Genomic DNA, 7929 nt, shown 5'->3' with positions numbered 1-7929 from the left:
TTTTTTTTGATGGGGCCACCGTGTTTTATTATGAAAATAGAATAAAACCTTCAAAAACAAAACAATCCTTTCTGATTTAATGAAAAATTTATTTTTTATTTTCTGTGAGTTATATGCAATTAAATTGTCAATATTAATTGTAACAATAAGAACATCAGAATTGAGTTTTCATTCTGAAGGCTCCTGGGTATACATGTTAAATAAATTTGTATCTTTTTCTCCAATCAGAGTGGAAGCAGGTGTGAGTGGGTCCAACAGAAGGAATCATGGCTGCCAAAGTGTTTGAGTACATTGGCAAGTTCGGCCTGGCCTTAGCAGTTGCAGGAGGCGTGGTGAACTCTGCCTTGTATAATGTGGATGCTGGGCACAGAGCTGTCATCTTTGACCGATTCCGTGGAGTGCAGGACATTGTGGTAGGGGAAGGGACTCACTTTCTCATCCCATGGGTACAGAAACCAATTATCTTTGACTGCCGCTCTCGACCACGTAACGTGCCAGTGACCACTGGTAGCAAAGATTTACAGAATGTCAACATCACGCTGCGCATCCTCTTCCGGCCTGTTGCTAGCCAGCTTCCTCGCATCTTCACCAGCATCGGAGAGGACTATGACGAGCGCGTGCTGCCATCCACCACTACAGAGATCCTCAAGTCAGTGGTGGCTCGCTTTGATGCAGGAGAACTAATCACCCAGAGAGAGCTGGTCTCCAGGCAGGTGAGCAGCAACCTTTGGGCTCATCCTGGACGACGTGTCCTTGACGCATCTGACCTTTGGGAAGGAGTTCACAGAAGCGGTGGAAGCCAAACAGGTGGCTCAGCAGGAAGCAGAGAGGGCCAGATTCGTGGTGGAAAAGCCTGAGCAGCAGAAAAAGGCGGCCATCATCTCTGCTGAGGGCGACTCCAAGGCAGCCGAGCTGATCGCCAACTCGCTGGCCACCGCGGGGGACGGCCTGATCCAGCTGCGCAAGCTGGAAGCCGCAGAGGACATTGCATACCAGCTGGCACGCTCTCGGAACATCACCTACCTGCCGGCGGGGCAGTCCGTGCTCCTGCAGCTGCTCCAGTGAGGGAGGACCCGCCCTGCCTGTGCCTCCTCAGGCCAGCGGGGCCACAGCCCTGATGATGCTTAACGCCACCTCCTTCTGCCCCCACCCAGAAATCACTGTGAAATCTCATGATTGGCTTAACATGAAGGAAATAAAAGTAAAATCACTTCAGATCTCTAAAAAAAAAAAAAACCAACAAGTAAAATTTTCATGAACCAACTACAGAGTTTTGCCCAGGGGACCACCGATCACATAACACGTATGCTACAGCATGACAGCATGCGTTGCCTGCACACCACACGGCTCCCAAGGTAAAGAGATGTGTGAGAGTTACATATGCTTCACCAGTATCCTGGCTCAAAACAAGCATGAGTTAAATACAACTCACATGGCAGTTAATGTGTTAAACTTCTTTTCTTTATAAATTACCTAGTCTGTGATATTCTGTTATAGCAACAGGAAATAGACTAAGCAAAAGAGATCTTGTCATTCACTGAATGTTATAAATCTACAATTACTTATTTACTTTATTGTTGATATCATAGTTTTAATTTTTGCAATAAATCCTTTCAGCCACAATGAGTTAAAAAAATGAAAGCACATGTTTAATGAAAAATTAAGCACTGAATTTACTGATCTAAAAAATATTTGACAATTAAAGTGTACCTTTTACAAAATGTTGACATTTACCATCCACCATGGGGCTGTAAGGACATAAGTGACCACATGAAAACCAGAAGACACAAATCTGCTGAAGAAACATTGACACTTAATTCAAGTTTAATTTAATAGTAATTGCAAGAAGACCATACCTGGAGATGATTCAGAACATGCAACTATAAAAGGTACCTTTAAATATCATCTGGGAGGCATGAATTTTCATATTACTGCTTTTAAAAATGAATTTAATTCATTTTTGAGTCCAAGGTTTCCTGTACATGTAAGAAAACCAAAGTGATAATATTTAAATGATGCCAGTTTTATTTTAACATGAAAACATACTAAAAATGAACGATTATTTAAGAAAATTTCAGTAAGGGTTACCTTTTTTCATCCAATTCATGAAATCAAAGTAAAGCTTTTGGAAGATTATTCTCCTTAAACTGAAACTTCTTACATTATTGTGAATCCCACTGTAAATTACTTTAAAAGGTCAGCATTGAAGATGAAATTCCTGGAATACTACTTCCACAAGACTCCCTCACTCATTCCATGAGGACTTTGTCAGATGTCTTTTATCAATGAAATCTGAAGCAATATTCAAAGAAGTAATGGCTATGAAAAATCCAAAACTGATGAAAGACAACAATTCAGACTTTCAAGGATTACGGTGAACTCAAAAAAGATAAAATACAAAGAAAACTAGCCCTAGGCACATCACAATGTGATAAAAAAAAACAAGACAGAGACAAGCTTAAAGTCAACCAGAGGAAAAAGTAAGATCACCTTCAAAAGGGGACAAGAATTAGATTGACAATTGACTCCCAACAAAAACAATGAAATCTAGAAAACAATAGAATGGCATCTTTAAATTGATCAAAGAAAGTATTAATCACTTCAGCAAAAAATGTTGTTGAAATAAGAATGTTTTATACAAAAAATTAACAATCAACCCTAAGGGAATTGGTCATCATCAGACTGCACCAAAAGAAATATTAAAGGAAGTTCTTCATACAGAAGGAAAATGATCCCAGGTAAAACATGGAAATGAAGCAGGGAATGAACAACATGAGATAGGTTTGAAGAAACAACCTTGATATTAGCTTGATAATAGCTTGATAATAGCTCTTGATATTGGAGCTATTTGAGGGTGTGAAGGAGTCAACTTTGTGTTCTCTTTGTGTTTCCGGTTCAGTGCCTGACACACGGTAGATTTCCAACAAATGTTTATGGTATGGATGCATGATATGGTCTTTTTCTTTCTTTATGCCCAACCTCATTGCAAAAAGCATTTGAATCCACATTTCAACAGATAAAAAGGAAGACAATTAGGAAAAAGGGGGGAAACATGGGTAGTGACAAGTTAAGCCCCACATATGTGTCATAATGTCCTGCATATTTGCTAAAAATGAGTTTAAAACTTAGATCAAAGTTTTCCAATAGCTAATTAAGAGAGAGTAGTAGAAGATGGTGGAAGCTGCAATCACTAAACAGTACAAACCACAATACACTAAAAGTAGTATAAACCTCAATGGTCCTTTTACTCTACCAACATTTCTAAGCTATTCTTAACTTTCAGTACAGAGCACTTATGAACCTTTTTTTCTAATCAGAATTCAGATTTACGTTGTATTCAAAATAAAATAAAGAGTAAATAGGACATAACCAAGTATTGCCCAGGGGAGGATAAATTACAGAAGCTCCAAATTATAGAGAAACTAAGACTGTATCCTAAAAGGATCTCTTAAAGGCACGGTCATTATTAATCTTTACCCGGCCATGTACCGTGCCTTGAATAATAACCTGTACAGTTCCTGGATTTAACCACCCCCGAGCAGCAAGCATGACAGCTCTCATGCAGGTGGATCCAGCCCTGCGCTCCCACGTCAGCACCAGGAAACCACAGATTCCTCCGCTCCAACCCTTTGTTTAACTCTTTGAGCGCCCCAGGGGATTGTGAAACTAAACAACTTGGCTCCTCTCCTCAAAGCAAATACAAGAGTGGCTGGGTCTTCCCCTAGAGAGTCAGGTACAGACACTACGGGGGGAGAGAAGTTCATGTGTGGCCTGGTAAGAGCTCTTGATTACACTCGACATACAGGTTTGTTAATAGAGACTGAAAGTCACAAGAGAAGCACTATCACACCCTTAAGTCTTTTCTAAACAACCAACCAGAAAGACAAGTCCAGGAACTGGCTGTGGGCTGCCCCATTGACGCAGAACCCAGAGAGCCAGGATGTAAAATAACGTGCAACACTGCGGCTGTGTCAGCAGTAAGACAGTGTGAGGACTGTGGCATTGCTGTCAGCACATCGTGTGTGTGTGTGTGTGTGTCTGTGTGAGCGCGCGTAGTGAGAAAGAATTCTTGTTCAGTCTCCTTCAGTGGGGTGTGGTTTCCTAAGACTGAATACACACAAACTCTGCAGCTCTTCCTCTCCTCTGCCTTCCTCATCCCAACTCCAGCCTCATCCCAACCACAGCCTGGTTCCACGACAGAGGAAGGATTTGTTTAGCTACTGAAGAGCAAACACTGCTCCTGGCAGTGAAGTCATTGACTGACCACTACTACTCACCTTTGGGGCTAGGGCTGGGAAGCCCAAGGCCACTGGCACACTCAGGTAGTGCACAGGTGTCAGCTCTCACTCAGCATGACCAAACAGATAGAGAAGCTCTCTTCATCTCTTTTTACAACTGAGATTGATGTCCAAGATATGACTCTTAAAGGAAGAGACCCTCTCTGTGGAGTGTGGAGGTTTAAGAGCAATAAGGTCTGGAGCGAGACTCCCTGGGATACAAATCCTTGCTTTGCCACTTACTAACCATGGGATCTGGGAAAAGTAATCTCCATATTGCCCTTTCCTCATCTGCAAATGGGGTCAAAGTGGCACTTTCTTCAGAGAGTTGTTGTAACGATTTAATTAGTTAATATACATGAAGGACTTAGAATGGTGTCTGGCACAAAATCAGACTTATTTATGATTCCCTAAATAAGGCAATTGAGGCAAAGTAAATAATGAGTGAGAGACAACTTCAGAAAAAAAACTAGTATATTGGAAAGAACAACAGGCCTGGCCTTGGGGGTGGCATCTCCTGGCTCTACTACAAACCAGCCAACGTCATGGGTCCATCACTTAAAGTGTTTAGGCCTTATTTTCTGCAACGTGGCCAGCAATACCAACCTCTTCGCAGGATTGCTACGAAAGCCCTTAAGATATTGGAGGCACCAACACCTTGTAAATAAATGTTCTACAAGTGTTGGCTATAAGCCCCCTGTATTTATTTTCTAACGGTATTGTGGACACATAAACCACATACCATAGAACTCACCCATTTAAAGTGTACAATTGAGAGATTTTCAAGTATTTTCACAGACTTGTGCAACCATTATCACAATCAATTTTAGAACATTTTTATTATCCTCCCAAAGAAACTTCATGTCCTTTAACAGTAACCCTCATTCCTCACATTCTCCCAGAATTAGTCAACCACTAATCTACATTCTGTCTATATAAATTTGCCTATTCTGGACATTTTATATAAATGGAATCATACAATGCATGATCTTTTGTGATGAGGTTCTTTGACTTAGCATAATGTTTTCAAGGTCTATCCATACTATGTCAGTACTTTATTTCTGTATATTGTAGAAAAATATTCCATTGTATGGATTTAAAACATTTTATTAGCTACTCATCAGTTGATGGATATTTGAGCTGTTTCTTTTTCACCATTATGAATAATGTTGCTATGAACAACCATGCACAAGTTTTGGTGTGGGCATATATTTTTAATTCTCTTCAGAGTGTACCTAGAAGTAGAACTGCTGGATTGGACATATGGTTAAATGTATGCTTAACTTTTAAGAAACTGCCAAAACATTTTCCAAAGAACCTGTACCAGAATTCCCAACTACAGTGAATGAGAGTTTCAATTTCTGCACATTCCCAACAACACTTAAGTGTTTTTTATTGTAGCCATCCTAGTGAGTATGAAGTGGTATCTCGCTATGTTTTGATTTACATTACTTTGATGGCTAATGATATTGTGAGCATCTTTTCATGTTCTTATTGGCCACTTGTATATTTTCTTTGGAGAAAGGTCTATTCATGTCCTTTGCTCATTTTTAATTAGATTATTTGTCTTTAAAGTTTTTTTATTTAATTTTTAAAATTTATGGATATATAATATTACATATTTATGAGATACATTTGATATTTTGATACAAGCATACAATGGGCAATGATTAAATCTATTTTTTCATGGTTCAATCTTGGTGGGTTGTATGTATATGGGAATTTATCCATTTCTTCTAGCTTTTCCAATTTATTGGCATATAGTTGCTCATTATAGTCTCTAATGATTATTTGAATCTCTGTGGTATCCATGGTAATGTCTCCTTTTTTGTCCCTGATTTTATTTATTTGGGTCTTTTATGTGTTTTTTGTTTTTTTTTTTGTTGTTGTTGTTGTTAGTCTAGCTAGCAGTTTATGTAATTTTTTATCTTGTCATAACACCAATTTTTTGTTTCATTGATCTTTTGTATTTTAAGGCTTTATTTTATTTAGTTCTGCTTTGATCTTTATTATTTGTTTCCTTCCACTAATTTTGGATTTCATTTGTTCTTGATTTTCTAGTTCCTTGAGGTACATTGTTAGGTTGTTTATTTGAAATCTTTCTATTTTTTTGATGTAGGTGTTTATTGCTATAAATGTCCTTCTTAGCACTGCTATTCTTGTACCCTATAGGTTTTTATATGTTGTGTTCCTATTTCCATTTGTTTCGAGAATTTTTTAAATTTCCTTCTTAGTTTCTACATAGATCCATTGATAATTCAGGAGCATGTTGTTTAATTTCCATGGATTTTTATATTTACCAAAGTTTCTTTTATTACATTATTGATTTCTAGCCTTATTCCATTGTGGTCAGAAAAGATAGGTGATATGATGTTTTGATTATTTCCAATTTGTTAAAACTTGTTTTGTGACCTAACATATGGTCTATCCTGGAGAATAGTCCATGTGCTGATGAGAAGAATGTGTATTCTGCAGCATTTGAAGGAAGTGTTCTGTAAATTTCAGTTAGGTCCATTTCAGTCTAGAGTGTAGTTTATTTCAGATGTTTCTTTGTTGATTTTGATTTTCTGTCTGGATAATTTGTCCATTGCTGAACACAGGGTATTAAAGTCCCCCATATTATTGTAGAGCAGTTTATCTCTCCCTTTAGATCTAATAATATTAGCTTTATATGTTTGGGTGCTTCAATGTTAGTTGCATACCTAGTTAAAATTGTTATATCCTCTTGCCAAAGTGACCACTTTATCATTATATAGTGACCTCTTTGTGTTTTTTTTTTTACAGTTTCTGACCTGAAATCTGTTTTATCTGATAGAAGTATAGATATTCTTGATCTTTTATGGTTTCTATTTGCATAGAATTTCTTTTTTTATACCTTCACCTTCAGTCTGTGTGTCTTTATAGGTTAAGTGAGTTTCTTGTAGGCAACATATATCTGGGCCTACTGTTTGTTGTTTTTGTTTTTGTTTTTTAATCCATTCAGCTACTCCAGAGAAGTAGCTGAGGAAATTGGAGAATTTGGTCTATTTACATTCAATGTTATTATTGACAGGTAAAGACTTAACTACTGTCATTTTGTCATTTGTTTTATGATTGATTTATATGCTCTCTCTTCTTGTCTTCCTTTCTTACTGTCTTCCATTGTGGACAAGTGATTTTTTTCTGGTAGTATGTTTTAATTTCTTGCTTTTTATTTTTAGTGAATCTATTATAGATTTTTGCTTTGTGGTTACCATGAGGCTTACAAAACACATCTTATAGTTATAACAAATTATTTTAAACTAATGACATCTTAACTTTGATCACAAAGAAAAGAAAACAAACAACAAGCAAAAATAACTACACTTTAACTTCATCTCCCCTCCCACTTTTTGACTTTTTGTTTTTTCTATTTATATATTTTTCTATTGTCTATCTCAACAAATTATTGTAGTCATTATTATTTTTTATATATTCATCTTTTAGACTTTATGCTAAAGATATGAGTGATTTACAAACCACAATGACAGTTTTAGAGTATTCTGAATTTGTGTACTGAATTTTACTAGTGAGTTTTATAACTTCAGGTGACTTCTTCTTGTACGTTAGTGTCCTTTTGTTTGAGGTTGAAGAACATCCTTTAGCATTTCTTGTAAGACAGGTCTGATGGTGA

At 37.4% G+C, this 7929-nt stretch overlaps 1 pseudogene; it reads left to right on the top strand.

The window, feature by feature from the left end:
• The first annotated feature begins 230 nt into the window (after positions 1-230).
• Positions 231-1210, top strand: LOC138387189 (prohibitin 1 pseudogene; annotated as a pseudogene).
• Positions 1211-7929: the final 6719 nt, after the last annotated feature.

The sequence above is a fragment of the Eulemur rufifrons genome, chromosome 7 (genome assembly GCF_041146395.1).
Source record: "Eulemur rufifrons isolate Redbay chromosome 7, OSU_ERuf_1, whole genome shotgun sequence".
NCBI lineage: Eukaryota > Metazoa > Chordata > Mammalia > Primates > Lemuridae > Eulemur > Eulemur rufifrons.
The sequence above is the reverse complement of the archived record's forward strand: the minus strand, read 5'-3'. Positions and strand labels throughout refer to the sequence as shown.